Source organism: Dasypus novemcinctus, chromosome 6 (genome assembly GCF_030445035.2).
Source record: "Dasypus novemcinctus isolate mDasNov1 chromosome 6, mDasNov1.1.hap2, whole genome shotgun sequence".
Taxonomy (NCBI): domain Eukaryota; kingdom Metazoa; phylum Chordata; class Mammalia; order Cingulata; family Dasypodidae; genus Dasypus; species Dasypus novemcinctus.
This window is the reverse complement of record NC_080678.1, coordinates 7,284,577-7,308,505: the sequence shown is the minus strand read 5'-3', so window position 1 is coordinate 7,308,505 and position 23,929 is coordinate 7,284,577. Positions and strand designations below refer to the sequence as shown.

The 23,929-nt window shown below is 41.2% G+C and overlaps 1 long non-coding RNA gene across 1 annotated transcript in view; it reads right to left on the bottom strand.

Moving 5' to 3' along the window:
* Positions 1-1,623: 1,623 nt before the first annotated feature.
* The window catches only part of LOC131278655 (uncharacterized), a 49,549-nt gene continuing 27,243 nt past the window's right edge, over positions 1,624-23,929 (bottom strand). The window contains exon 4 of the long non-coding RNA XR_009186034.1: positions 1,624-4,705. This is a non-coding gene — a long non-coding RNA (uncharacterized lncRNA). The remainder of the gene's footprint in view (positions 4,706-23,929) is intronic.

Genomic DNA, 23,929 nt, shown 5'->3' with positions numbered 1-23,929 from the left:
ATAATGGTTATAATTATTCAAAGGACCATCATTGAACTGTCTCTTCTCAAATATGGATAAATGGACCTCCCCAGAAGAGGCAGTGACTGAAAAGATTATTTTCAGGTAGGGCCCAAAAGGCCCCTCTTAAAAGATTACTGATCTATACATTTTTGGTTGCATGGTTGCATCTTTTCTTGTAACTTTTTCTTTTTAATAAAGGTCATATATAAATGAATTAAATGTGATGGGTCCTCTGACCCAGCAGTTCAACTTCTAGCATGTTCTCTTAGGAACATAATTGGAAAACATCACAAAAGAGCATGTGTAAGGATATCTGTCTAGCAGTTGTTATAATAGCAAATAAGTAAAAAAGCAAGCAAAATATAACAACTTAGATGCTCACCATCAGGAAACTGGGTAGACACTGTGCCACTCCCATCCAATGGAGTATTACGCACCCATTTAAAATGTCAACCTAAACCAGTTTTATGTTCATGGAAAGATGTACACGACGTTTAACACTGGTCATCAGAGGGGCCGCGCTTATGCACATCTCAGCAACTTCTCTGAGACAGCCAAAGTAGATACAGCCCCAGGTAGTGGTGCTCCTGAGGGTTAAGGAGACACCTAGGTACTACGGTCATGGCAGACTGCTCTGGAGTTCAATGTCTTGCCAGTGGGCCCTACCTTGGAATTTGTCCTCCTGAGTGTGCTGGAGTTGGACTCAGATGTGACCCCTCCACACATACCTCTTCTGTCACTTTCACTGAACCTACCTGTGGTTGGCGCTGGGGTTGGTGTGTATGCCCAGGAGACTTGAATCTCTGCACTGGCCATGTGCCAGCTGGGCCCTGAGCCTCAGCAGAGTTGCAACACCTACTCTCCAGTTCGCTGGACTTACCCATGTCAGGTAAGTCAACCACCACACCAAGGAATCAAGAGTCTACAACTGCAAGCAGGAGAATCCCATCCATCAGCTATGTGGAATCTAAGCCCCCTCTCAATTTAGAGGTGGAGTGGGCATCGCCATCCCTGGGTCCTCAGGATGGAGGAAGAAAATATGGACTAGAGTGGACTTATTGGTATTCTACTACAGAATTGTTGTGACTCTAGCAATGGAAGAAAATATATCACTGATGTGGAGACAGTGGCCATGGGAGTTGCTGAAGGCAGGGAGAGGGAAAAAGAAGTGTGATATGGGGGCATTTTTGGGACTTGGAGTTGTCCTGAATGATAATGCAGGGATAGATGCAGGACATTATATATCCTGCCTTCACCCACTGAATGGACTGGGAGAGTGTAAACCACAATGATGGAGTAGAAGCCATCCTGGAGGCTGGGTATATGGGAACCTCTTATTTTTTTTAATGCAACATTTTGTATGATCTATGCATCTTTAAAAAATAATTTTTAAAAGTACATGTAAATGTGCATATGTGATGTTCACACAGAAAAAGTTTTATAAGTTACATGTCAAAATGTTAACATTAATTACCTTTGAGTAATGGGATTATGGGTGAATTTTATATTTATATTTCATTTTTACTTAACACAATTTCCTAGTTTTAACAAATACGGATTTCAGGTATAATTTTTTAAAATGTTTTCAAAACAAATTTGAAAATAAATTTTACAAGGAGGTAAGACATTTGCAACAGTTTTAATATATCTTTGTTACCCATTTGCCATGATTACAAATATTCTGAAATGAGCTTTCATAATTTGTTGGACTAGAAACTGCTATAAACTTATTTTGTGAAATCATAAAAAAGTGTATGTTGTCATTTTTACACCTACACAAAAAGCAAACAATGACAAATTATAATTAAAAAACAAATTGAAAATTTGCTTAACGGAATTATACACATATAAATGCCTAGTCTATTTCCTCAGGGTGTAAGAAAGTGTATTATTCCTCCCCTTTTGACTGGAAAACAAAGATGAAGCTCTTTGAAGGGATAATCACATTTCACACTTTCCATGGGTGAGCTGAGAGCCAGTTTAGTGAAATATATGCAGGTCTGGGTTATTAGCTAACCTGTTTAATACCTGTGGTGCTGACAAATTAATGTGGCAGGGAGCAATGGGTTTCCGTGCGCAGACAGTGAAGGCCGGCCGCTCAGGGTGTCCTGTTCCAGGGAGCTGCCGCAGCACACGTGACTGTGGCGCAGGTCTGCTGAGTCCACCGCCCTGGCTTTCCTCCACTTTCCAAAGATAATGAGGTTTCCGACGTGCCACCTAGAGGCGTCTTCTCAAAGAGGTCAGATTTGGGGTTGCTTTTGGGAGAGCTGTCAAAACGACAGCCCATTTCAAAGAGGGATACTATGTAGCTTTTAAAAAGATGTTTTCCTAGAACTGTTCATTTGGGAGAACATCAGCTAGATGAGATCTAGTTGAAAACAAAAAAGTGGCCCACATCTGGAAGGAAGAATACAGGGTGATCTGAGGCAGTGACTGTTTTTGTTTTCCTGTATTTTCCACATCCTTCTATAATGAAACAAGTATTATTATAATCATAAGAAAGCCACTCAAAACAAGAAAATTTTGCTACCAAAATGTCATTTCTCTCATACCTTTCCAGCTGCAGGTTCCCAAAGTAGGGGGCTGGTCTGGGAGCAGAAGCCATTCTGGAAGCCGGGAGGTGGGGCCCAAAAGGCCCTGAATTACACCATGATGACCAAATGCAGAGGGAGCAGAACTGCGGGCTGGCTGCCACTGTCCAATGCAAGGAGGGATGCCGGGACAGCCCGCCAGGTGAGGGCTGGCCAGGTGAGGGGAGCAGGTGGCCCCAGATGGGGTACCAAGCCTAAACAAGCCAGTCCCCTGGGGAATAAGGCTCTGCCAGGACAGACAGAGGGCTCTGCACTGGACCCGCTAAAAATCGAGAATTTGATGCCATGTCTTTCAAGTGTCCTGTGACAAGCTTGTCATGTCAACCCCTCTCTCTACAATCCAAGAATTCTAGCGTTTGTGCTAAGACTAACTGCTTCACCTCATCCATGCCATTTTGCACTGCTAGCACCTTTCCTGCTCTCAGCCCTGTCACAAGAGAACACCCACTTCAGCGTTGGAGGGGCTGTGAAGCAGGGAAAGGACATGAATCCTGACTGGTCGAGTCTCTCTGCACCTGCTCATGGGTTTAATGACCCCCTGGTGGCACCCTCACTCCACAGCCAAGGAAAGAAGCCAAAGAGGTCACCACGGCGTTGCAGACGTGAGATCTGAACCTGTCTATACAACTCAAAATTCAGGGCTTTCTCCACTGGGCCAGGATGATACGTTGGGGGTTTCTTCTCTACAAAAAAGCTTTTAATTTGTATAAATAGCTGGGTAAACTTGTGTGCTACTTCAACTACCAAAATAACCAGGCATAAATATGTGAACATCACCCCTCTTTGGGAACTTGTAGGAAAAGGAAGCACTTACACACAAAATGAACATGTTGTGGATCTGTTTTATTTTTTTCCATAAAAATTGATGTGTATCTCCTTTTGAAAGGAAAGGAGCAAGCTAAGGCATTTTAAAAATATGTACTTTTAAGTCACAAATCCAAATACCCCCTCCCCACTGCCAGCCGTGATTTTCTGGCATGGACCAGCTTTCCCAATTCAGTCACAGCTCTGTGACCTTATTCAGGGTCAAAGGCCCAGTGACCTCAAACCAGGCTGGGGGGCGGGAAAGCCAGCCCTGCTTCCAGCGTTCACGGCAACTTGCTCTGTGACTCATGCAAGCCGCTCCACAAATGGCACTGTTCTGGTTTCCTCTCAACGACTTGTCTTATTTCGTTCCATCTTTACAATATGAAATTCCTCCCACGACTACACACCATGATTATTTATGGATTGGGCTCTTCAAAATGTCAATGCTGAGGGTTGGTCACTGCCAGAGAACACGGCCCAGGTGGATAACGTAATGAAAATATGGAAAGGACAAGTTTCCGGTCTTCCCTCTGCTTTAGGAAGGTTAAAGAACTTGAGATTAATCCCACAATCCCAGTTTCTCTAGGTCCTTGTCTATTATGTGAGCAGGGTATCTCATGAAGCTTTCAAAGCCAGGGAAAATAATGTCTGTCTCCACAGTCAGCCAATACATTGAAAACCCATGAGAAAATTAGAATTGCCATTTTAAAATAAAAGGAGTGCTATGTCTGCTAACTTCAGTTGAAGACCTATACAGAACAAATTGGATACTAGCACTTAGCAAACTTCAGTTTAAGATGAAAGAGCACTTTAAATATAAAAATAAGTCTTTCATTTAAAAAGGGTACTAAACAGCCCCAGATACATCCACAAAATAAATGAGAAGTATAAAAGCAGAACTACATCTGGATATGATTCCATAAGCCAAAGGTTCCCAAACCTCACAGGAAGTTTGCTACTGAATTGTTTTTAGCTCTAAAACAATGCAATTGCTCTCCTTCACGCTCTTCTCAAGCAGGACGTGTGTGACAGGAGCTGCAGTGGGTGGGCACTGGCAATCTGCAGGCCTCTGGACGTGGCGCGGCTCTTCCCAGCTCTGGGGTGGAGAAGGTGGGATTACGCCAAGGAGAGAACAAACAGGCCCCAGCCGGGTGCGTCCGGCTGCTATTTGAACAGGTGGGCATCTAAATCCATCTGTAAGAGATTTACATTCATTGTCGCAGGAAGGATTCAAAACCAAAATTTAAATCTTCCTTTTCTCCAGCTTGTATCTTCTAATGATTCATGGTGTGGTTAAAATGCCCCTACAATGAGAAGATAGCACAGCAAGGGGATTAATTTCCAGTGGAAAGCATTTACTTCTACCCTGGCTACACAGCCACCAACAGAAAGCAGGGCTTAAAAAAGACTGAGTCAATATTCAAGTTCAATAATGTCTTAATTTCTGACGGATATATTTCCAGGTATGGTTTATGTAGTATATCAAAATTAAGGTATTTAAAGCTGCAGCTGTGCCTAGTGTTAGAACGTTCTCAATGCCTTTTCTCTGCTCTTCTATGGTACCATGAGGGGGAGAGAAAAGAATAAAAATGCCACCTAAATAGTCATAAAAATTATAAAAATGAAAAATGCTTAAATGATGACTAAATATCACATCAGGATTCACACAGAAACCCTGAGAGGGTCTCTCACCTGGGAAGCCTGGCAGCCACCCAGACTAAGTACCAACCCCACCTCACCACCCCCCACCTCCATCTCCTGGAGCAGGCCCCTCGCCTCTTTGCCTGCAGCAGCAGCACTGCCAGGGAGGCCCAGCGGCCGAGGGGCTGACGGGAGGGCTCGCCCATCACACCTGGCCATGCAAACCAGCCAACAGCAAAGCAAGCCAGGAGCCCTGCCGTCTCCCAGGACCGCTTCACGGTGGCAGCGGGCCCAGGACAAACGCTAGGAGCAAGGGACTCTCTCCCTGATGAGGGGGCTGGAAGGCTTCGCCCCAGGAAAGGCGGCTCGAGCAGGCCATGGAGGAGCCGGGGAGCAAACCAGGTGATCAAGGGCATCCTGGCAGTGAGAACAGTCCAGAATGTCCCAGGGTGGGGATGGAAGATCTGCCTGGAGGTCAGGGTGCTCGCAGACTGGGAGGAGCCCTGAGCACCAGGACAAAGGCAGCTGCTAAATTTCCTCAATAGGCCTTTTATCTCCCCCAAAACTGTCTCAGAATTACATACATAGTAGGCACACTTCTACAAAAGGGAACTTTGGAAACTCTAGATTAAACAAAATCAAGCAAGTTTCTTGCTGCCATTCTTAAAGTATGTATGTACGTATTTATTTATTTCTCTCCCGTTCCCCCCTCCCCCAGTCTGCTTGTATTCTTGTCAGCACTGGGAATCTGTGGCTCTTTTTGTTGTGTCATCTTGCTGCATCAGCTCCCCGTGTGTGTGGCGCCACCCCAGGCAGGCTGCACTTTTCTCCCGCTGGGCGGCTCTCCTTATGGGGCGCACTCCTTGCACGTGGGGCTCCCCTATGTGGGGGACACCCCTGCGTGACACAGCACTCCCTGCGCGCATCAGCACTGCATGTGGGCCAGCTCATCACATGGGCCAGGAGGCCCTGTGTTTGAACCCTGGACCTCCCATGTGGTAGGCGGAGGCTCTATCCATTGAGCCAAATCCACTTTACTCAAAGTCCTTAATACGCCAATGCATAGAGAATCTCCAAAAGATGGGGAAAAGTAGGCAGCGTTTCCCAAACTTCCCTGACCAGGAAAGTCTTGGTCTGAGCCAGGGAAAAGTCCGTGCAAGGCGCTGGGTTTGCAGTGCAGATGAGGCCAGCCCTGCACGTGGATGCTGTCTCTCAGGCCCTGTGCAAGAGAGTGAGGGGGTGAGACCCCGAGGGGATGGGGAGCAGGGCACAATGCTCTCTTAGTTATTTCTAGATTACTATACCTACTACTTCACCACCACTGTGGCTCAGAAAACAGAATGATTTTAAAAAGAAAAGATATTCACTAGGAAGTCTCATGCCTCCCCCAACCCCATCCTCCCTTATGGAGGGAAAAATGTGGAAGACATGTTGGAGGCTAAGGGACAAGATGGGGTAATTAGACAAAGAGCGTCACTGTGGGGGTTTGAATCTGCATTACCCAAGAAAAGTGCATTCTTCAAGTTAATCCAGGGAAGCGGATGTGGCTCGAGATAAGGCCTTCGCCTACCACATGGGAGGTCCTGGGTTCAATCCCTGGTGCCTCCTGGTGAAAAAGAAGAGACAGCGTGCCTGCGCGGCAAGCCAGTCCTGTGTGAGTGCCCACGTAGTGAGCCGGTGCCTGTGCAAGGGAGTCACGCAGCAAGATGAAGATACATCAAAAGGGAGACAGGGGAGAGTCAAGGTGAAGCACAGCAGAAATCAGAAACTGAGGAAGCGCAATTGACGTGGAACCTCTCTCCACATCAGGGGTCTCAGGATCAAATCCTAGTGAAGCCTAGGGAGAGAAAATGAAAAGAGAAGACAACATGGACAGCAAAAACAGCAGGGCAGGAGGAGGGGAAGGGGAAAAGTAAGTAAATAAATAAATCTTAAAAAAAAAAAAGTTAAACCATTTCCATGGGTATGGACCTATTGCCAGCATCTTTTGGTGAGAAGGATCTTAAGGTGTCACTTCCCTCATTTAGATGGGTCTTAATTTTACTAGAGTTTTTCACAAGAGAATGAAATTCATACAAAGAGAGAGAAAAAGTGAGGGAAGCAAGAAGCTGGAAGCAGCAAAACCTGGAAGAGAAGGAAGAGACCGGCCAACACTGCCAAGTGCCTTGTCACCTGACAGAGGGCCCAGGACTGCTGGCGGCCCGTCTTCAGGAAGAAGGCATCGTCTTGATGCTGCCTTGAACTGGACATTTTCATGGCCCCAGAACTATAAGCTCGTCAGCTAGCAAATCCCCACTGTTAGAGCCCACCCATTTCTGGTATATTGCTTTCGACAGCCTAGCAAACTGGAACACTCACCAATAGCAGGATTAAGACCTAGAATCTTTGCAGTGAAAGGAATTTTAGGAATTGCTCATCCACACCTTAACTCCAACACTGTCCGCTGACAGGATCTCAAGCCTTTGTGTTATCCCACTCCTCTTCTTTGGACATGTTCCAGATTCTCAATGTCCCTCTCAAAGCACAGGGTCCACAGTGGAAATCAAGATATCTAGACCTGTCCCTGATCCAAACAAGGCTGGTACAGTGAGGTCTGACATTCACAGATGACACACACCAACCTCAAGAGCTGAAAGAGAAAGCAAGGGCACTGACTACAATTTGGCTAACTCAGGAAGGAAGAGAGGGTTAGTAGTACCTGGCTGTAAGTCATCGCTGCCAGTTAAAATGCCTTGTTTGGTTAGGCTTGAAAAGTGATCTGAAAAGTGATCTGATAAGCAACAGTGTGAACAAGTTACCACTTTTGGTAAGACACTATTTCAATCTTTCTGCACCAAGCAAGAGAAAGATGATTTTAGAAGGGGTGGTTTTTCTTTATGTCTAATATTGGGATGAAAGGCACCCAGGTCAGGCTGCTCTCACTGCCGAGAGCCCTCTCCCACCATATCTTCCTGTGCCACAGCTGTCTGAAGGTTTCTTGGCACTCGCGTTGTGAGGACTTCCTCCCTGAATGCTTACCGCAATTCAGACCCTGGCGGCACTTCCCATTTTACTAAAAGCTTCCTCTTGCCGCTATCCCTCATTCTGGCCCAAGGTACACACTGCTGGATGCCCCCTCTCTGGGGTCACTACACGAAACACCAGACGTGCACCTTCTACAGTAAGTCTTATTACAACTGAACCCATGCTACCGGGGCCAAAGAGAGCGTACCGTGTGCTGCTTTCCCTTCGTACTGACACCACTTTCCATTAATGGGTGGAAATAATTAGCTTTGCTGCTAGCTCCCTGCCTCAGCCTGAGTAACTATAATGTGAGTACCAGTAGTTTTTTGTGATTTGGAGACCTCTGTGACTCCTGCAACTTGTTGAGAAATGACTTTCCTTATTTCTTTAAGAGCATACTCATCTTTGCTGCCACCAAGTAGGGCCTTTTCTCCACAGAACTCAAGTCTTCAACAAAAGCCTGGCATCCCCAGTTGCCCTCTATAGTCTTCACATAATGAAATACCTTTGTAACAAAAATCCACAGGCTCTCTACTCAGCCTTACCAAACATTAGTGTACAGGAGACTGCATGAAGGGCTTACTTGCAGAGGACCTATTTACAAAGCTGTGGGTGGGGTAGAGCAGGCCCATCTGGCAATGCCAAAACCTGGAGAAGGACCAAAGGCTCAGGGGTAGAGGTTTCCAGAACCTGGAAGCATATATACTTCTGGCTGCCTTGAGAAGAACAGATCATCTGTCGAGACATATACCTGTCCTGCCCTCCTGCCCCATCTCCCTCCAATCTCCTGCTGGCACCCCGATGGTTGGCCCCAGTGGGAAGCCAGAGGACCCAGGTGTCCCACTGGTATAGACCCTACAGATCAGAATGCAGAGGGAAGGGTGCAAGTGGACCTGGAGGGGCAGAAGCGAGCGTCCATGACCCTATCACTTTCCTCTTCATGTGTGCTAATGACAATAGGCACTACAGTTGATGGCTTTAAAAGGTAGAAGACAGTACAACTCTGCAATTCTCCGTCTGTAAGTTGTTATTCATTTAAAAAATTTTTATTGAAATCTTTCTTCATACACAAACATACATAAACAATAAGATATCATGAACTTACAAAGCAAACATGTATCGTTATGTAGGGCTCCCATACATGGCTACCACCTTGTACTGCTGTGAAACATTTCTTATGAACTATAAAAGAACATCAAAATATTACTACTAAACAAAAATAAAAACAACAGCAGCAAAAACAAAAATATATATATTACTACTAATGAGAGCCTGTATCTTTCATTTGGTATATTCTTCCCCGATCCCACCCGATTATTAACACCCTGTATTAGTATTACGTATTTGTAATGCCAGTACCATGCTGTTTTGTTCTGTTTTGTTTACCACTGTAGCTAAGTAATACTCTTTAAAGTAGGGAGTGAGAGTCCTACAACTTCATTCTTCCTTTTGAAGACATTTGTCTGCTGATATTCAGGGCACCTTACCCTTCCTAATAAATCTGATAATTGGCTTTTTCATTTCTGCAAAAAAAAAATAAAAGACTGTTGGGATTTTTTTTACTGGAATTGCATTGAACCTGTAGATCAGTTTGGTAGAACTGACATCTTAACGATAGTCTCCCAATATTTGAACATGAATTGTCCTTCCATTTATTTAGGTTTTCATTGGTTTCTTTTAACAGTGTTTTGTCTATTTTCTGAATTTAAGTCCTTTATATCCTTGGTTAAAGTTTATTCCTAAGTATTTGATTCTTTTAGTCAGTATTATAAAAGGAATTTCTTTTCCTGACTTCCTCCTCAAATTGCTCCCAGTAGTGTACACAGACACTACTGAGATTGCATATTAATCTTGTACCTAGTCATGTTACTGAACTCATCTGTCTTAGTAGCTTTGCTGTGGATTTTTTGGGATTTTTGAGATATAGTATATCATCAATGAATAGGGATGTTTTATTTCTTCCTTTCCTATTTGGGTGCCTTTTATTTCTTTTTCTTGCCTAATTGCTCTAGCTAGAACTTTTAGCATAATATTGAATAACAGCGGTAACAGTGGGCATCCTTGTCTTTTTCCTGATCTCAATATGTGGAAGTCTGATGTTATTTATGAATCCCAAAAAGAGAGATTATGTTTGAAAACTAATCTATTCCTCTTGGTGTGATACCCTTTGAATGCATTAGATTCAGCTGACATGTCCTGATTAAATTAAGATAAGGGCTTTGATTAGACCATGTCAGAAGGGCATGACTCATACTGAGTCTCCGCCCCCTTGGTGGGCTGATATAAATGGACACTCACTCAAGAAGACACACGAAAGGGAAAAGGAAAGCACTCTGTCATATTTGAACCTGGGGTGTTGAAGAGAGCTAAGCAATTTGCCTGATAGTTTGCAGCAGAGCAGCTGAGGAAGCCTGGAAAGAAATGAGTCCTATGTCAGTCTGATATAGGAAGCCCTATGTCAGCCTACAGCAGAGCTCAGAAGAAGCTGGGTCCATGGAGCCTTAAGAGGAAGAAGGAAGGAGAGATCAGGCAGAGACCACCCGTCATCTTGCTTCAACATGTGGCAGCTGACTTTGGTGAGAAAGGATCTCTTATGGTACCCTGAGTTGGACTTTCCACAGCCTTAGGACTGTAAGCTTTCCCCCAAATAAATACCCTTTACAAAAGGCAACAGATACCCGGCACTTTGTATCAGCGGGAAAGTTGTCAGTCTTTCACTGCTGAGTACAATGCTAACTGTGGGTTTATGCACTTCACCATGTTGAGAAAACTTTCTTCTATTCTTATCTTTTGGAGTGTTTTTATCAAGAAAGGATGGCTGTGTTTTGTCAAATGCCTTTTCTGCCTAAATAGACAGGATCATGTGATTTTTCTTCTTCAGTTTACTGGTGTGGTTTACTACACTAATTGAGTTTCTTGTGTTGAAACACCCTTACATACCAGGGATAAAACCCACTCAGTTGTGGTATATACTTCTTTTAATGTACTTTTGGATTCAGTCTGTGAGTATTTTGTTGAGGAATTTTACATTTACATTCATTAAAGAAATCGGTCTGTAAATTCCTTTTCTTGTAGTGTCTTTATCTGGCTTTAGTATTAGGGTGATGTTGGCTTCATAGAATGAGTTTGGTAGTGTTCTTTCCTGTTCAATTTTTTGGAAGAGCTTCAACAAGACTGGTATTAGATCATCTTTGAATGATTAGCAGAATTTACCTGTGAAGCATCTGGTCCTGGGCTTTTCATTTTTTGTTTTTTGGGTTTTTTTTAAAGATTTATTTCTCTCCTCTCCCCTCCCCCCACAGTTGTCTGCTCTCTGGGTCCATTCACTGTGTGTTCTTCTATGCCTGATTCTATCTTTACCAGCGGCACCGGGAATCTGTGTTTCTTTTTGCTGTGTCATCTTGCTGTGTCAGCTCTCCATGTATGTGCCACCATTCTTGGGCAGGCTGCACTTTCTTCTGCACTGGGCAGCGCTCCTTGCGGGACGCAATCCTTGCGCACATCAGCACTGAGCATGGGCCAGCTCCACATGGGTCAAGGAGCCCCAGGGTTTGAACCGCGGACCTCCCATGTGGTAGGCGGACGCCCTTTCCATTGGGCCAAGTCTGCTTCCCTGGAGTTTTTTTGATAACTATTTCAATCTCTTACCATGTGGTTGGTTTGTTCAGGGCTTCTATTTCTTTAGGGTCAGTGTAGGTTGTTCATGTGTTTCTAGGAATTTGTCCATTTTGTTAATGTTATCTATTATAGTTTGCTCGTATATAGTTGTTCATAGTATCCCCATATGATCTCTCTTATTTCTGTGGGGTCAGTAGTAATGTCTCCCCTCTCATTGCTGATTTTATTTGTATCTTATCTCCTTTTTCTCTTTGTCAGTATAGCTAAGGGTTTTTCCGATTTTGTTGATCTTCTCAAAGAACCAACTTTTGATTTTTTTGATTCTTTCTATTGTTTTGTTGTTGTTGTTCTCAATTTCAATTTATTTTAGTTCTGATCTTTCTTTCTTTCCTTTGGCTTGGTTTGGGATTGGTTTGCTGTCCTTTTTCTAGTTCCTCCAAGTGTTTTATTAGGTCTTCAATTTTTAGCTTTCTCCTTTTTTAATGTAAGCATTGAGGGCCATAAATTACCCTGTCAGAACAGCCTTTGCTGTATTCCATTGGTTTTGATATATTGTCTAGTTTTCATTCCTCTTGAGATATTTACTGATTTCTCTTGCAGTTTCTTCTTTGACCCACTGATTAATTTTATGTTGTTTAATCTCCATATATTTGTGGATTTCCCCTTTTTCTGTTCATTATTCATTTCCAGCTTCTTCCATTATGATCAGAGGAAGTGCTTTGTATAATTTCAATATTTTAAAATTATTGAGACCTATGGTCTATCCTGGAGAAGGATCCATGAGCACTCGAAATGAATGAATATCCTGCTTTTCTGGGGTGTAATGCTCTATAAACGTCTGTTAGGTCTAGTTTATTTATACTATTCAAGCTGTTTGCTTATTTTATCCTGCCCAGATGTCCTATATCCAATGCTGAGATTAGTGTATTGAAGTCTCAAACTTATTGTAGATATGCCTATATCTCCCTTCAGTTTTGCCAGTGTGTGCCTCATGTGTCTTGTGGCACCCAGGTTAAGTACATAAATACTTATTACGGTTATTTCTTCTTGGTGAATTGCCTCTTTTATTAATAGTACTATGTAGTAATGTTGTTCATCTCTTAGAACAGTTTTGCACTTAAAATCCCTTTTGTCCAATATTAGTATTGCTGCTATTTTTGGTTACTATTTGGTTACTAACTGAATGAAAAATCTTTTTTCAACCTTTTTTAGTTATTATTTGCATGAAGTATCTTTTTCCAGTCTTTCACTTTTAACCTGATAGTGCCCTTACATCGGAGATGAGTCTCTTGTAGACAGCATATAGATGGCTCATATTTTTTAATCCATTCTGTGAGTCCACGTCTTCTGATGAGGGAGCTCAATCCATTAATGTTCAATGTTATCACTGTAAAGGCATTACTGACTTCGTCCATTCTATCCTTGGGCTTTCTGTTGTCATATCTTACTTGTTTGAGTAACAAGTATTGTCTGTTTTTTACAATAACAAATACAAGTATTGTCTGTTTTTTTTTTTTTAACACTTTAAGTTACCCTTTCTAATAATCTTCATTTCTACACTCTTCTCCAAGTCTTTCACCCTTGTCTTTTCCTTTCAGGCTATAGCCTTCCACTAGTATCTCTTGCAAATCTGATCATTTGGTAACATACTCCCTCAGTTTTTCTTTGCCTGTGAAGACTTTAAATTGACTCTCATTTTTGAAGGACAGTTTTGCTGGATAAAGAATTCTTGGCTGACAATTTTTCTTTTTCAGTATTTTAAATACATCATACCACTGTCTTACTTTCATGGTTTCTGATGAGAGATAGGCACTTAGTCTTACAGAAAATCCTTTGTACATGATGCTTTGCTTTTCTCTTGCTCCTTTCTGAATCCTCTATCTCTGGAATTTGGCATTTTGAATAGTAGGTGTCTCAGAGTAGGTCTATTCGGATTTATTCTGGTTGGGGTGTGCTATCCTCTTTGGATATTGATTTTCCCCCTCCCCTGCTTCCCCTGCTGTGTTTTTTCATTTGTTTTGCTGTGTTCATTCACTGTGTGATCTTCTGTGTCTATGTCTCTTTTTATCTTCTCTTCTTGTTTTTCTCCTCTAGGGGTCACCAGGTTTCAATCCTGGGGAACTCTGATGTGGAGAGAGGTTCCCTGTCAATTGCATCACTTCAGTTTCTGGTTTCTGTGGCTTCTCACCTTGACTCTCCCCTTCGTTTCTCTTCTGTTGCATCATCATCTTGCTGAGTGACTCACGTGGGCAGGCACTGGCTCGCCACACAGGCACACCTTTTACCAGGAGTCCCCAGGGTTTGAACCCGGGTCCTCCCATATGGTAGGCAAAAGCCCAATCAGTTGAGCCACATCCGATTCCTAGATATTGACATTTATGTCATTCATAAGAGTTGGGACATTTTGGTTATTATTCCCTAAAATATTCTTTCCGCCCCTTTTCTCTTCTTCTGGAACACCAATAACATGTATGTTTGTGTGTTTCGCATTGTCATTCAATTCCCTAAGACTGTGTTCCATTTTTTTCATTATTTTCTCTTTCTGTTCTTTTATCTTTTCAAGTTCAGATACTTAGTCGTCCAATTCACTAATTCTGTCCTCGACCAATTCAAGTCTGTTTTATATGCCTCAAACGTATTTTTAATTTCACCCACTGTATCTTTCATTCCATAAGCTCTGCTACCTTTCTTTGTAGGCTTTCAATTTGCTCTTTATTCTCATCCAGTGTCTTCTTAATATCCTTTATCTCTTCAGTCATATTTCCCTTCAACTCCTTGAACTGACTTATAAGGTCTGTGTTGTCTTAAATCCTGTGACTCATGAGGATTTTTGGTTTGTTCATTTGGCAGGGCCATCTCTTACTGTTCTGTAGTATGATTTGTAATTTTCTGCTGATGTCTAGGCATCTGATTATGTTGGTGAATTTACTGTGATGGTCAATTTCTCTCTCTTGCCTAGTGGTTTTGTTTCAGAGCTCTTTGTGTTTTGGTTCAACTTATTCTAAGTATTTTAAATTGCCCAGCTTAAGTTATTAAAACAGGGCAAGGGTCTCATTAAAGGGGTGCAGATCCGATGAAAGGAGTCTGGGATGTGAGACTCCAAAGAGCGGTTTTTCTCCTTGCAGTTTCCTGCCCGGCCAGCACATGCTGCTTATCGGTGAATCTCTCCACAGATGTGTCTCTTTCAACCTCCACTTGCCCATGATTCTGGTTTGTCCAGAACCAAGATTCAAAGCAGGCTCTGCTGGCCAAATCCACTGAGGAGAAACCACTCTCTGCCCTCTGCTGTACCCTCCCCCTCTTCCAGGGAGGAAGATATCTGTTCCCCTCTCAGTAGGCTGCAGTGAGCCATGGGTTTTACTTGGGCTGCTCCCATGAGGGAGGGGGATGGGTGCCATTCTCAGCTGCAGGGGCTAGTAACTCATGATGTGCATTTCGGCTTCTTCTTCCCTCTGCCCCTCACCCTCTTGGACAAAGTGCAGCACATTCCTGGTCTATAGATCCCCAAAGCAGTTATCTCTGACAGCTTTTTGCCCTTCTTCCATTGTTTTAGTGAAACAGTAGACCTACTCCGACACAATCTTCCTAGAAGCCTCTTGTAACTTGCTTTGTGCTCATCAATTTTTTGGAGGTTCCCTCACTCCCCTGCTAAGTAACGGTTAAGTTGATTCTCACTGATATTAAGAGTGCCACAATGAACATGGCTGCATACCTCTCCCAGGCTGTGTGGGAGCCTAGAGCACAGAACCAGAAGCAGGAATGTCTGCCAGCTGAGAGCGCCTTCTGCTGTTCTCAACAACACTCAACTGTCACAATTTTAAATGTCTGCCAATCTGATGACTATGGACAGGAATCTGTGAGGTCAGAGACTCACCCACTGCCATTCAGAGCCCCTGAAAGGAGTGCACATGGCCTGACATCACATTTGACCCTATTTCTACTGAAATTTTCTTATTCTCTGTAGAAGTGTTTCACATATTATACATAATCATTATCTGTCAATTATAATTGACATGGTAGATATCTTCCAATGTCTGTAGCTCATCTTTAAACTTTGCAGACATATGCTATTGTCTGTAGGTTGTTTTTAATTTTTAAGTAATTTTATTTAGCAGCTGCAGCAGTTTGATATTATTGATGAATTCCAAAAAGAAATACTGGATTGTCTGTAAAGTGATCTTTTCCTCTGGGCATACGAGATTATATTGGATTATACTGGATTTAGTTAAGTAATCAAGTAAACCTTTCGTGTCAGTAGGGCATTGAGTCCCCGCCCTTAGGTGGGTGGGAGCTTACAGATAACAGGCATGACAAAAGACAGAATTGGGGGGCTTTCTAATGTTGGAGTTTTGATGTTGGAGTTTGATGCTGAAGCCTTAAGTGGGACCCATGGGAAGTAAGCACACAGAGGAAAGAAAAGCAAAAGGAAGAGAGGAACCCAGGAAGCCTGAACCCTGGCAGATGTAGGCAATCATCTTGCTCCAATGCGTGGAAATAAGACTTTGGTAAGAGAAGTAACTTATGCTTTATGGCTTGGTATCTGTAAGCTCTTACCCCAAATAAATACTGTTTATGAAAACCAACCAATTTCTGGTACTTTGCATCAGCACCCCTTTGGATGGCTAATACAGCAGCCTTTAATTCCAGGTTATGATTTTCATACACTGCTTAAGAAAATATATTCTACAAGACATCAGTATTCTATATTTTCTTTTAATCATTTCAAAGTTTTCATTTTCACATTAAATCCTTTATCCTTTTGAGCAGATTTTTATGTTCAGAACAAAGGACAGATCAATATTTTCCACATGGAAAGCCAATGATCTTAGCATGGTTTTTTAACAGTCCACTCTTCCCCTGCTTAGTTATAATTTCTCCTATGTACAAAACCACCCATAACAGTGTAATCTGTTCCTGGAGTCCAATCTATTCCATTACCTACTTGCTTTTTCTTTATCTATTAGTATTTGTCACTATTACAGCTCTAAATATTATGCTTCTGTGAGAAGCTATAATCCCTAGCAAGTTCCCCCAACACTGGTTATTCACAATCTTCTTGGCTATTGTTAGCTTTTAAAACCCTTATATGAATTTTATAGTCAACATGTCAAATTCCACATGCAAAAAAAAATACTATTGGAATTGTGATTGAACTGCCTGAATCTGTGGATTGATTTGGATGAGACTGATATAGTTTTGATTTTGAATCTTCCTATCTATGAGCAAGGACCATTTCCCCATTTATTTAGGTCTCCTTTATATCTTATATAAAGTTTTATGGTTTTCTCCATATGGATCTTGTAACCTTTCATTACATTTGTTTCTAGGTACCTGTCTTAGTTTGCCTGGGTTGCTATGATAAATACCACACACTGGTTGGCCTTAAAGAACAGGAAGTTAATTGCCTCAGTCTCGAAGGCTAGAAATCCAAAAATCAAGATGTTAGAAAGGCGTGCTTTCTCCCATGGTCAGTAGCATTCTGATGATTGCAGTTCTCCATCACATGGCGATCGGGCTCCTCTCTGGTTTCTGCTGACTGACTCTGTATTTCCTCTCTTTACAAGACCTCCAGTCAAATGGATTAAGACCCACCCTGATTCAATTTGGCCATACCTTAACTAATAATAACATCTTCAAAAAGGTCCAATTTACAAATGGGTTCATACCCACAGGAACGCAGATTAAGGTTTGAACATGTCTTATGTTGGAGTCACAATTACATTTTCCAATAGTACTTACAAGTTATGTTAACATGAATGGGGCTGGATGTCACTGAAAATGGTGGATTAAGAACCTCCAAATATCCTCTGTTCCATGAAGACAATGCGAACACTGGCCAAAATAGAATCAACTTTTTCAGAACTCTGGAAATTAACCAAAGGCTTGCAGCAATCCAGGGAGTGTTTACTCAAGAATATGGCCAAATCTTGGTAAGAACAGTGAGCTTAGCAGTGTTTTTACACTTGCCTGATTCCCATCCCCTCCTCGAAAACTCCATGGTAGCCTTGTAAACAAACCAACAGCCCACAACCACAGTAGAAACTAGCAGCCTGGCAGCCAGTGGAAGGGGCAGAGTAGCCTGGAGTTCCCGCAAAGCCCTATTCCCAGAGAGCTGTCATTACTTAACCTATTTGTTGGTTCCCTGCAAGACCCTACTGCCAAGGTACCTTTATTTGACGTGACACTGGTTTGAATGGTGTCCCTGGGAGCATATGTCAAAAACAATCAATTATGCAACAATGTGCCTGTCTAAGGTGGTGGATAACCATAGGGCCTGCAATAGGCTTATCATAAAACGTAAAAGGAGAAGTGGGGAATGAAAGGTCCATGGGGGGCTTTGGGAATCCAAAACACCATGCACATGTGCAAGCAGGAAGTGAAAGATAAGGCAGAATTGTAAGGTGCTTGGCTGAGTGTGAAGGTGTGATCCATATATAGAGTACCTTAGTAAAGAGTAGAAGACTTATTAATTCCAGGCATTTTTAGGAAGTCTGTGTCTAATCACTAGCTGACCACTAAGCTAACTGAGCAGAGACTTCAGTGACCACAAGCAACAAAGAATGCAGGTTTTACAGAATTAGCTCAGAAAGTCACTAAACAAAGAGCAGCAGCAAAGCCTGAAGAAAGGGATCTGATTTCCAAATTTACCATATAACATTACATAAAATGTCCAGTTCTCAACAAAAAATAATAAGATATACAGTGAAACAAGCAAGTGTGGTGCATACACAGGGGAAAAAAGCAGTCAAGAGAACTGTTGCTGAGAAAGGTTCCAGACATTGGCCTTACCCGATACAAACTTTAAATGAGCTATTTTAAACATGGCCAAAGAACTAAAGTATACTGTGATTAAGAACTAAAGGAAAGCATGAGAACGAGGTTTCACCAAATAGAGAATATCAATAAAAAGACAGAAGTTAAAAAAAAAAAGAGAACCAAATAGAAATTCTGGAGTTGAAAATTATAATTGAAATCAACAATTCACTAGAGAGTTCAAAAGATTTCAGGGGGCAAAGATGGAAACACTGAAAAGAAAGATAGATCAATTAAGATTATCCCATGTAGGGCAGAGAAAGAAGGCAGAAAAATGAATAAAGTCTCCGAGTTTTGTGGGATACTACAAAGCATACCAACATACACAGAATGAGAGTCCCAGAAGGAAGGGAGAGAGGGGGATAAAGAATATTTGAAGGAATAATGGCCGACAACTTCCCAAACTTGATGAAAAACATTAATAAACACCCAAGAAGCTCAAGAAACTCCAAGTAGAATAAACTCAGAGAGCCACACTTGGACACATCATAATTAAACTGTCTACCAAAGACAAAAAGAAATCATGAAAATAGACAGAGAAGAATTCATTATGTAAAAGCAATCCTCTTTCCATCAGAAATCATGGAAGTCAGAAGTCAGTTAGATGACACATTTAAAGTGCCAAAAAAAAAAAGGCCACCTTCCAAGAGTTCTATATATCCAGCAAAACTAACCTTCAAAATTGAAAGAGCAATTAGGACATTCCCAGATTAAAAAACAAAACAAAACAAAACAAAAATCTATCACTAGTAGATATACCCTATGAGAAATACTAAAGGGAGTCCTTCAGGCTGAAATGAATGGATACTAGAGAGTAGCTCAAATCTAAGAAATAATGTGAATGGGATATTTTTCCTAATTGGTTATTACCAATAAACAAAAAGTCTATGGATTTTTACATGTCCATCTTATATTCAGCAATTTTGCTCAATTCTCTTATTAGTTATATTTTATTTATTTATTTCTCCCCACCCCCTCATTGTTTGCTGTGTCTCTTCAACTTCCCTGTTTCTTTAGGAGGCGCCAGGAACAGAACCCGGGACCTCCAGTATGGGAGGAAGCCGCCTAATTGCTTGAGCCACCTCCATTCCCTATTAGTTCGAATAGTTTATCTGTAGATTTTCTTGAGTTTTCTATATAGATAATTAAGTCATCTGGAAATAACTTTTTGCCTTTCCAATTCTTATACCTATTGTTTCTTTTTTCTTGTCTCATTGTGCTTTTTAGGAACCCTAGTTCACTAAACAGAAATAGTGACAGCAAGGACCTTTGTATTTTTCCCATCATTAACAGAAATGTTTTCATTGCTTATGATGTTCCTTAACCTTTACCACGATAAACTCTTCTTTTTCTTGCTTGCCAAGGTTTAATCTTGAACAAGACTTCAAGTTAAATGCACACAGATTCTGCATCTATGAAGATGATAATTTGTTTCTTCTCCTTTAAACAATGTAGCAATTTTTCTAATATTAAATCATTGTTCATGCAGGACTGTTTTAACCTGTAAAACCATCTGGGAGTAGCTCTTTCGTTACTTTACGATTTCTTTTTCCTTGGGGGAAAACCCTCATTACATAGACTGTGTAGCTTTATGAGCAGTAGCTGATTGCCCAAAAGGGCTCACACAAATACAGCTCCTTCAACATTTTGAAGATGTTATTCCAATATCTCCTGGAATCTACTGTTACTAATGAGACTTCTGTTCTAAGTCAAATTTTAATTCTTTCATGGGTAATCAGTCATTTTCCTCTCTACAGATTTTTCTTGAGTTTCACCATGATGTAGCTATGGGTTAACAGATTGAGCCCAAGACTCATCATGATGAGTATGCCTCATCAGGCATACAAAAAAAAAGTAGAGATAACAAAAGAAAAAACACCCATGAACATCACATAACTTAAGAAATAAAACCTCAAATATAATTGAAACCCCTATGTATCCTTAGTCCTCACCCTCTCAGACAGAAAAAGCCTTCAGTACCTTCAATTTGGTACCTAAATATCATCTTATACATATCATTCTGTAATTTATTTTTTTCAGTCCCACCATCTTCACTACTGTATATACTATGTTATTGAATAAATACATACCAATTCATTTATCTATTCTCCATATTAAAGAACATTTAGATTGTTTCCAGCTTTTCGCTAAGCAAACACTGCTACAACCATTATTTTATAGATATTTCCTTGGAAAACTGTTAGGGTCTATATCTATGAGTCAAACTTCTATGTCACAGAGAATGCCCACCATCACCTTTACTAGATCTTTGCTTTCTAAAGTGGTATGCCAATTTATACTGTTTTCAAGAAAGCAGAGAGTACCTATATCTCTATACCTGCCCATCTTATGCCATCAGACACTTAAAAATTTTTATTAATTTGATGCACTAATTTGCAAGTTTTTAATTACTAGTGAGGTTGAACATCCATTCATACATATTGGTCATTTAGATATCTTCTCTGAATTACCTATTCATAAATTTTGCCCATCTATCTACTGGGCATTGATTTATATAACTACTTACTTAAGATACTCATCTTTTCCATTTTGCGGGGTACAAATGTCTTCTCCTAGACTGTAGCCTCTTCTTAAACAATGATGGTAGAATTCTGTTATGCAAAGTATTATGTATGTATTCAAATATATCAATCTTTTCCCTTTTTGATTTATACATTTTATAAATCTACTAAACTTTATACATATATTCTCCTACATTTTCTACTAATATTTTTGAAGTTTTGTTTTGCATGTTTAGATTCTTTAAATCCCCCCAACCTCCTGGAACTGATTTTTGTTTGAGGCAGAGCTCTAACTTTATTCTTCCCCATTTATGGATAGCTAGTTGCCCCAGCACAATTTATAGAATAGCCTGCCATCCCCAACTGATTTGTAATGCCTTCTCTTGAGCTGCCATATATGCTGGCTTTGTTTTAAGCTCCCAATCTTACTTTATTGGTCTATTTGTCTATCTATGGCTAATAACACATTGTCTTAATTATCAGAGCTTTGTAATACATCTTGATATTTGATGGGTGATCTCCCTCACTTTGTTATACTTCAAAATTCTTTGGCTACACACGGCTTTCTCAATTCTAGAAAATTATCAGTCATAATCTTTCCAAATATTCTTGTCCCCTATTCTGTAAATTCCTTCTTTCTGGATTTCCTAATGGACCTTATCATTCTTTGTTTCTTTTTTTTTTCTTTTTTTAAAGATTATTTATTTCTCTCCCCTTCCCCCCCCCACCCCGGTTGTCTGTTCTCTGTGTCTATTGCTGCGTCTTCTTTGTCCACTTCTGTTGTTGTCAGCGGCACTGGGAATCTGTTCTTTTGGTTGCATCATCTTGTTGTGTCGGCTCTCCGTGTGTGCGGTGCCATTCCTGGGCAGGCTGCACTTTCTTTCGCGCTGGGAGGCTCTCCTTACGGGGCGCACTCCTTGCGTGTGGGGCTCCCCTACGCAGGGGACACCCCTTCGTGGCAAGGCACTCCTTGCGCGCATCAGCACTGCACATGGGCTAGCTCCACACGAGTCAAGGAGGCCCAGGGTTTGAACCACGGACCTCCCATTTGGTAGATGTACGCCCTAACCACTGGACCAAGTCCGGTGCCCTCGTTCTTTTTTTCTGTGCATCCTGTTCACATGTTCACACTTTCTCTTTATTTCTCTTGCTGTATTTTGGATGATTTCCCCAGATCTATCTTCTAATTAACTAATTCAGTCTATAACTGTGTCTAACCTCATAATTTGATTTTCTAACTTCAATTACTTTATTACTTACTTTTACAAGTTTTTTCTTTTTAACCTCCCTATTCTTTTTTTTCACACTGTCTTCTTTCATTATGGCTTATTTCTTTCATTATGGCTTTATATCTTCCTTAATCATTTTAGGAATTTTAAACATACTTTATAGTGAGTTTCAGGTTTTTCTATTTCAGATCCCTGGAGTTTTGGATTCTCCTGTTTGTTATACTTCCTGACTCCCCCATGGTAGTAGATTTTGTTTAGTTGGTGGTGTTTTGTTTTGATCTCACCTTTAGTGGATTGTTTTATCTCTGAAGGGTGGAAGCATGCCCACAGGCTATTTCTGCATTTACCATCCAGCCCTTAAGGATTTCAATGGACTGTATCTATTTTTACATGTATGTCTTTGCTTTTGGTTTCTGAACAATATAGACAGAATAAACTTAAAGACTATGTTCATGCACAGGCTGATGTTTTAGTTCTAATTCTCTTTTAAGGGAAAGGTATGTTTCCAAGGTTCTGAACTTTATGAAAGAGTACAAATTCTAGCTCCCATACCTACTTCACTGGGCCAAGTCACATCTCCCATGTCTGCAGACATTAGAATTCTAGCCTTCCTGGGACCATGACAGGACCAAAGCCAACAAAGGCCAAAACCAACTAAGTTCACCAGGGAATGTATTTGTACCGGCTACTCTGATATTCTCTTCCCTTACTATTTAACCAACTCTGCATTTAGTTTTTATTAGTGTTTCCCAGCAGAAGGGGAGCCATCTGCATTAGCTTAGTCTAACAGATATGCAGGAAGCCTAAACTGCATTTTTCTTAAAGTGCTGACTTTTCTATGAAAATCGATTTCACCAACTCCTCACAATTTAGCACACTTTATCTAGAGAAAAAATTTTTGTGTTTTTTTTTTCCTCTAGCCATCTGAAAGCTGTTTGTTTTCTCGGAGCCTATGACTAATTTAAATTCCACAGTTAAATGTTTTTTTTAAAAACCAAACTATTTTTCTGGTATCCATATTCCAGAGAAAATATTTATTGTCAGAAGCTAAATCTAAATATTTTTGTTAGTGACTCTATTTATACTGCTACTCATCCATTTCAGGATTCATATTTGGCTACACCACCAACACAGCTGAACTCTTGTTTTGACCAGCTTATTCTTTCACAGTTTGATTAAGTCAGTCCTGCGTCTTAGCAAGACTTCTGCACTATGCCTGGAAAGGAAGCCGGCAAAGGCCCCTGGCTCTCACTGATGCATTTCTCAGGGGACCACCAGTGTAGCACAGCGACTGCAAACACACAGAACAGCCAAGTAGGGAAGAAAGAGGAGAGGTTCTGGGGCACAATCCTGCCCCTCAGCCTAACTGTGCACCACAGGCTTATCATCCCCCCCAAAGTATTACATTTTCCTTATCTGCAAACTGACTGGGTTAGACTGATGAACTCTAGGATCCCAGACCGACTCAGGAAAAAAACTTGCAGAGGACAATATGAATATTACAGAATGATCAATGAAATTCTGTTGAGTCCTACTACTTGACTGTGTTTTCTTCTCTCAGGACAAAAGAACAAAAAGACTGACAAAAACTAGCTGTCATGTAGATAGAACACAGAAAGTAAACTGCTGCCCACAGACCTTTCTTAATCTGTCAGACTGCTACATTTTTATCCTCGACATTTGTCCCAAGCTTGACATTTAT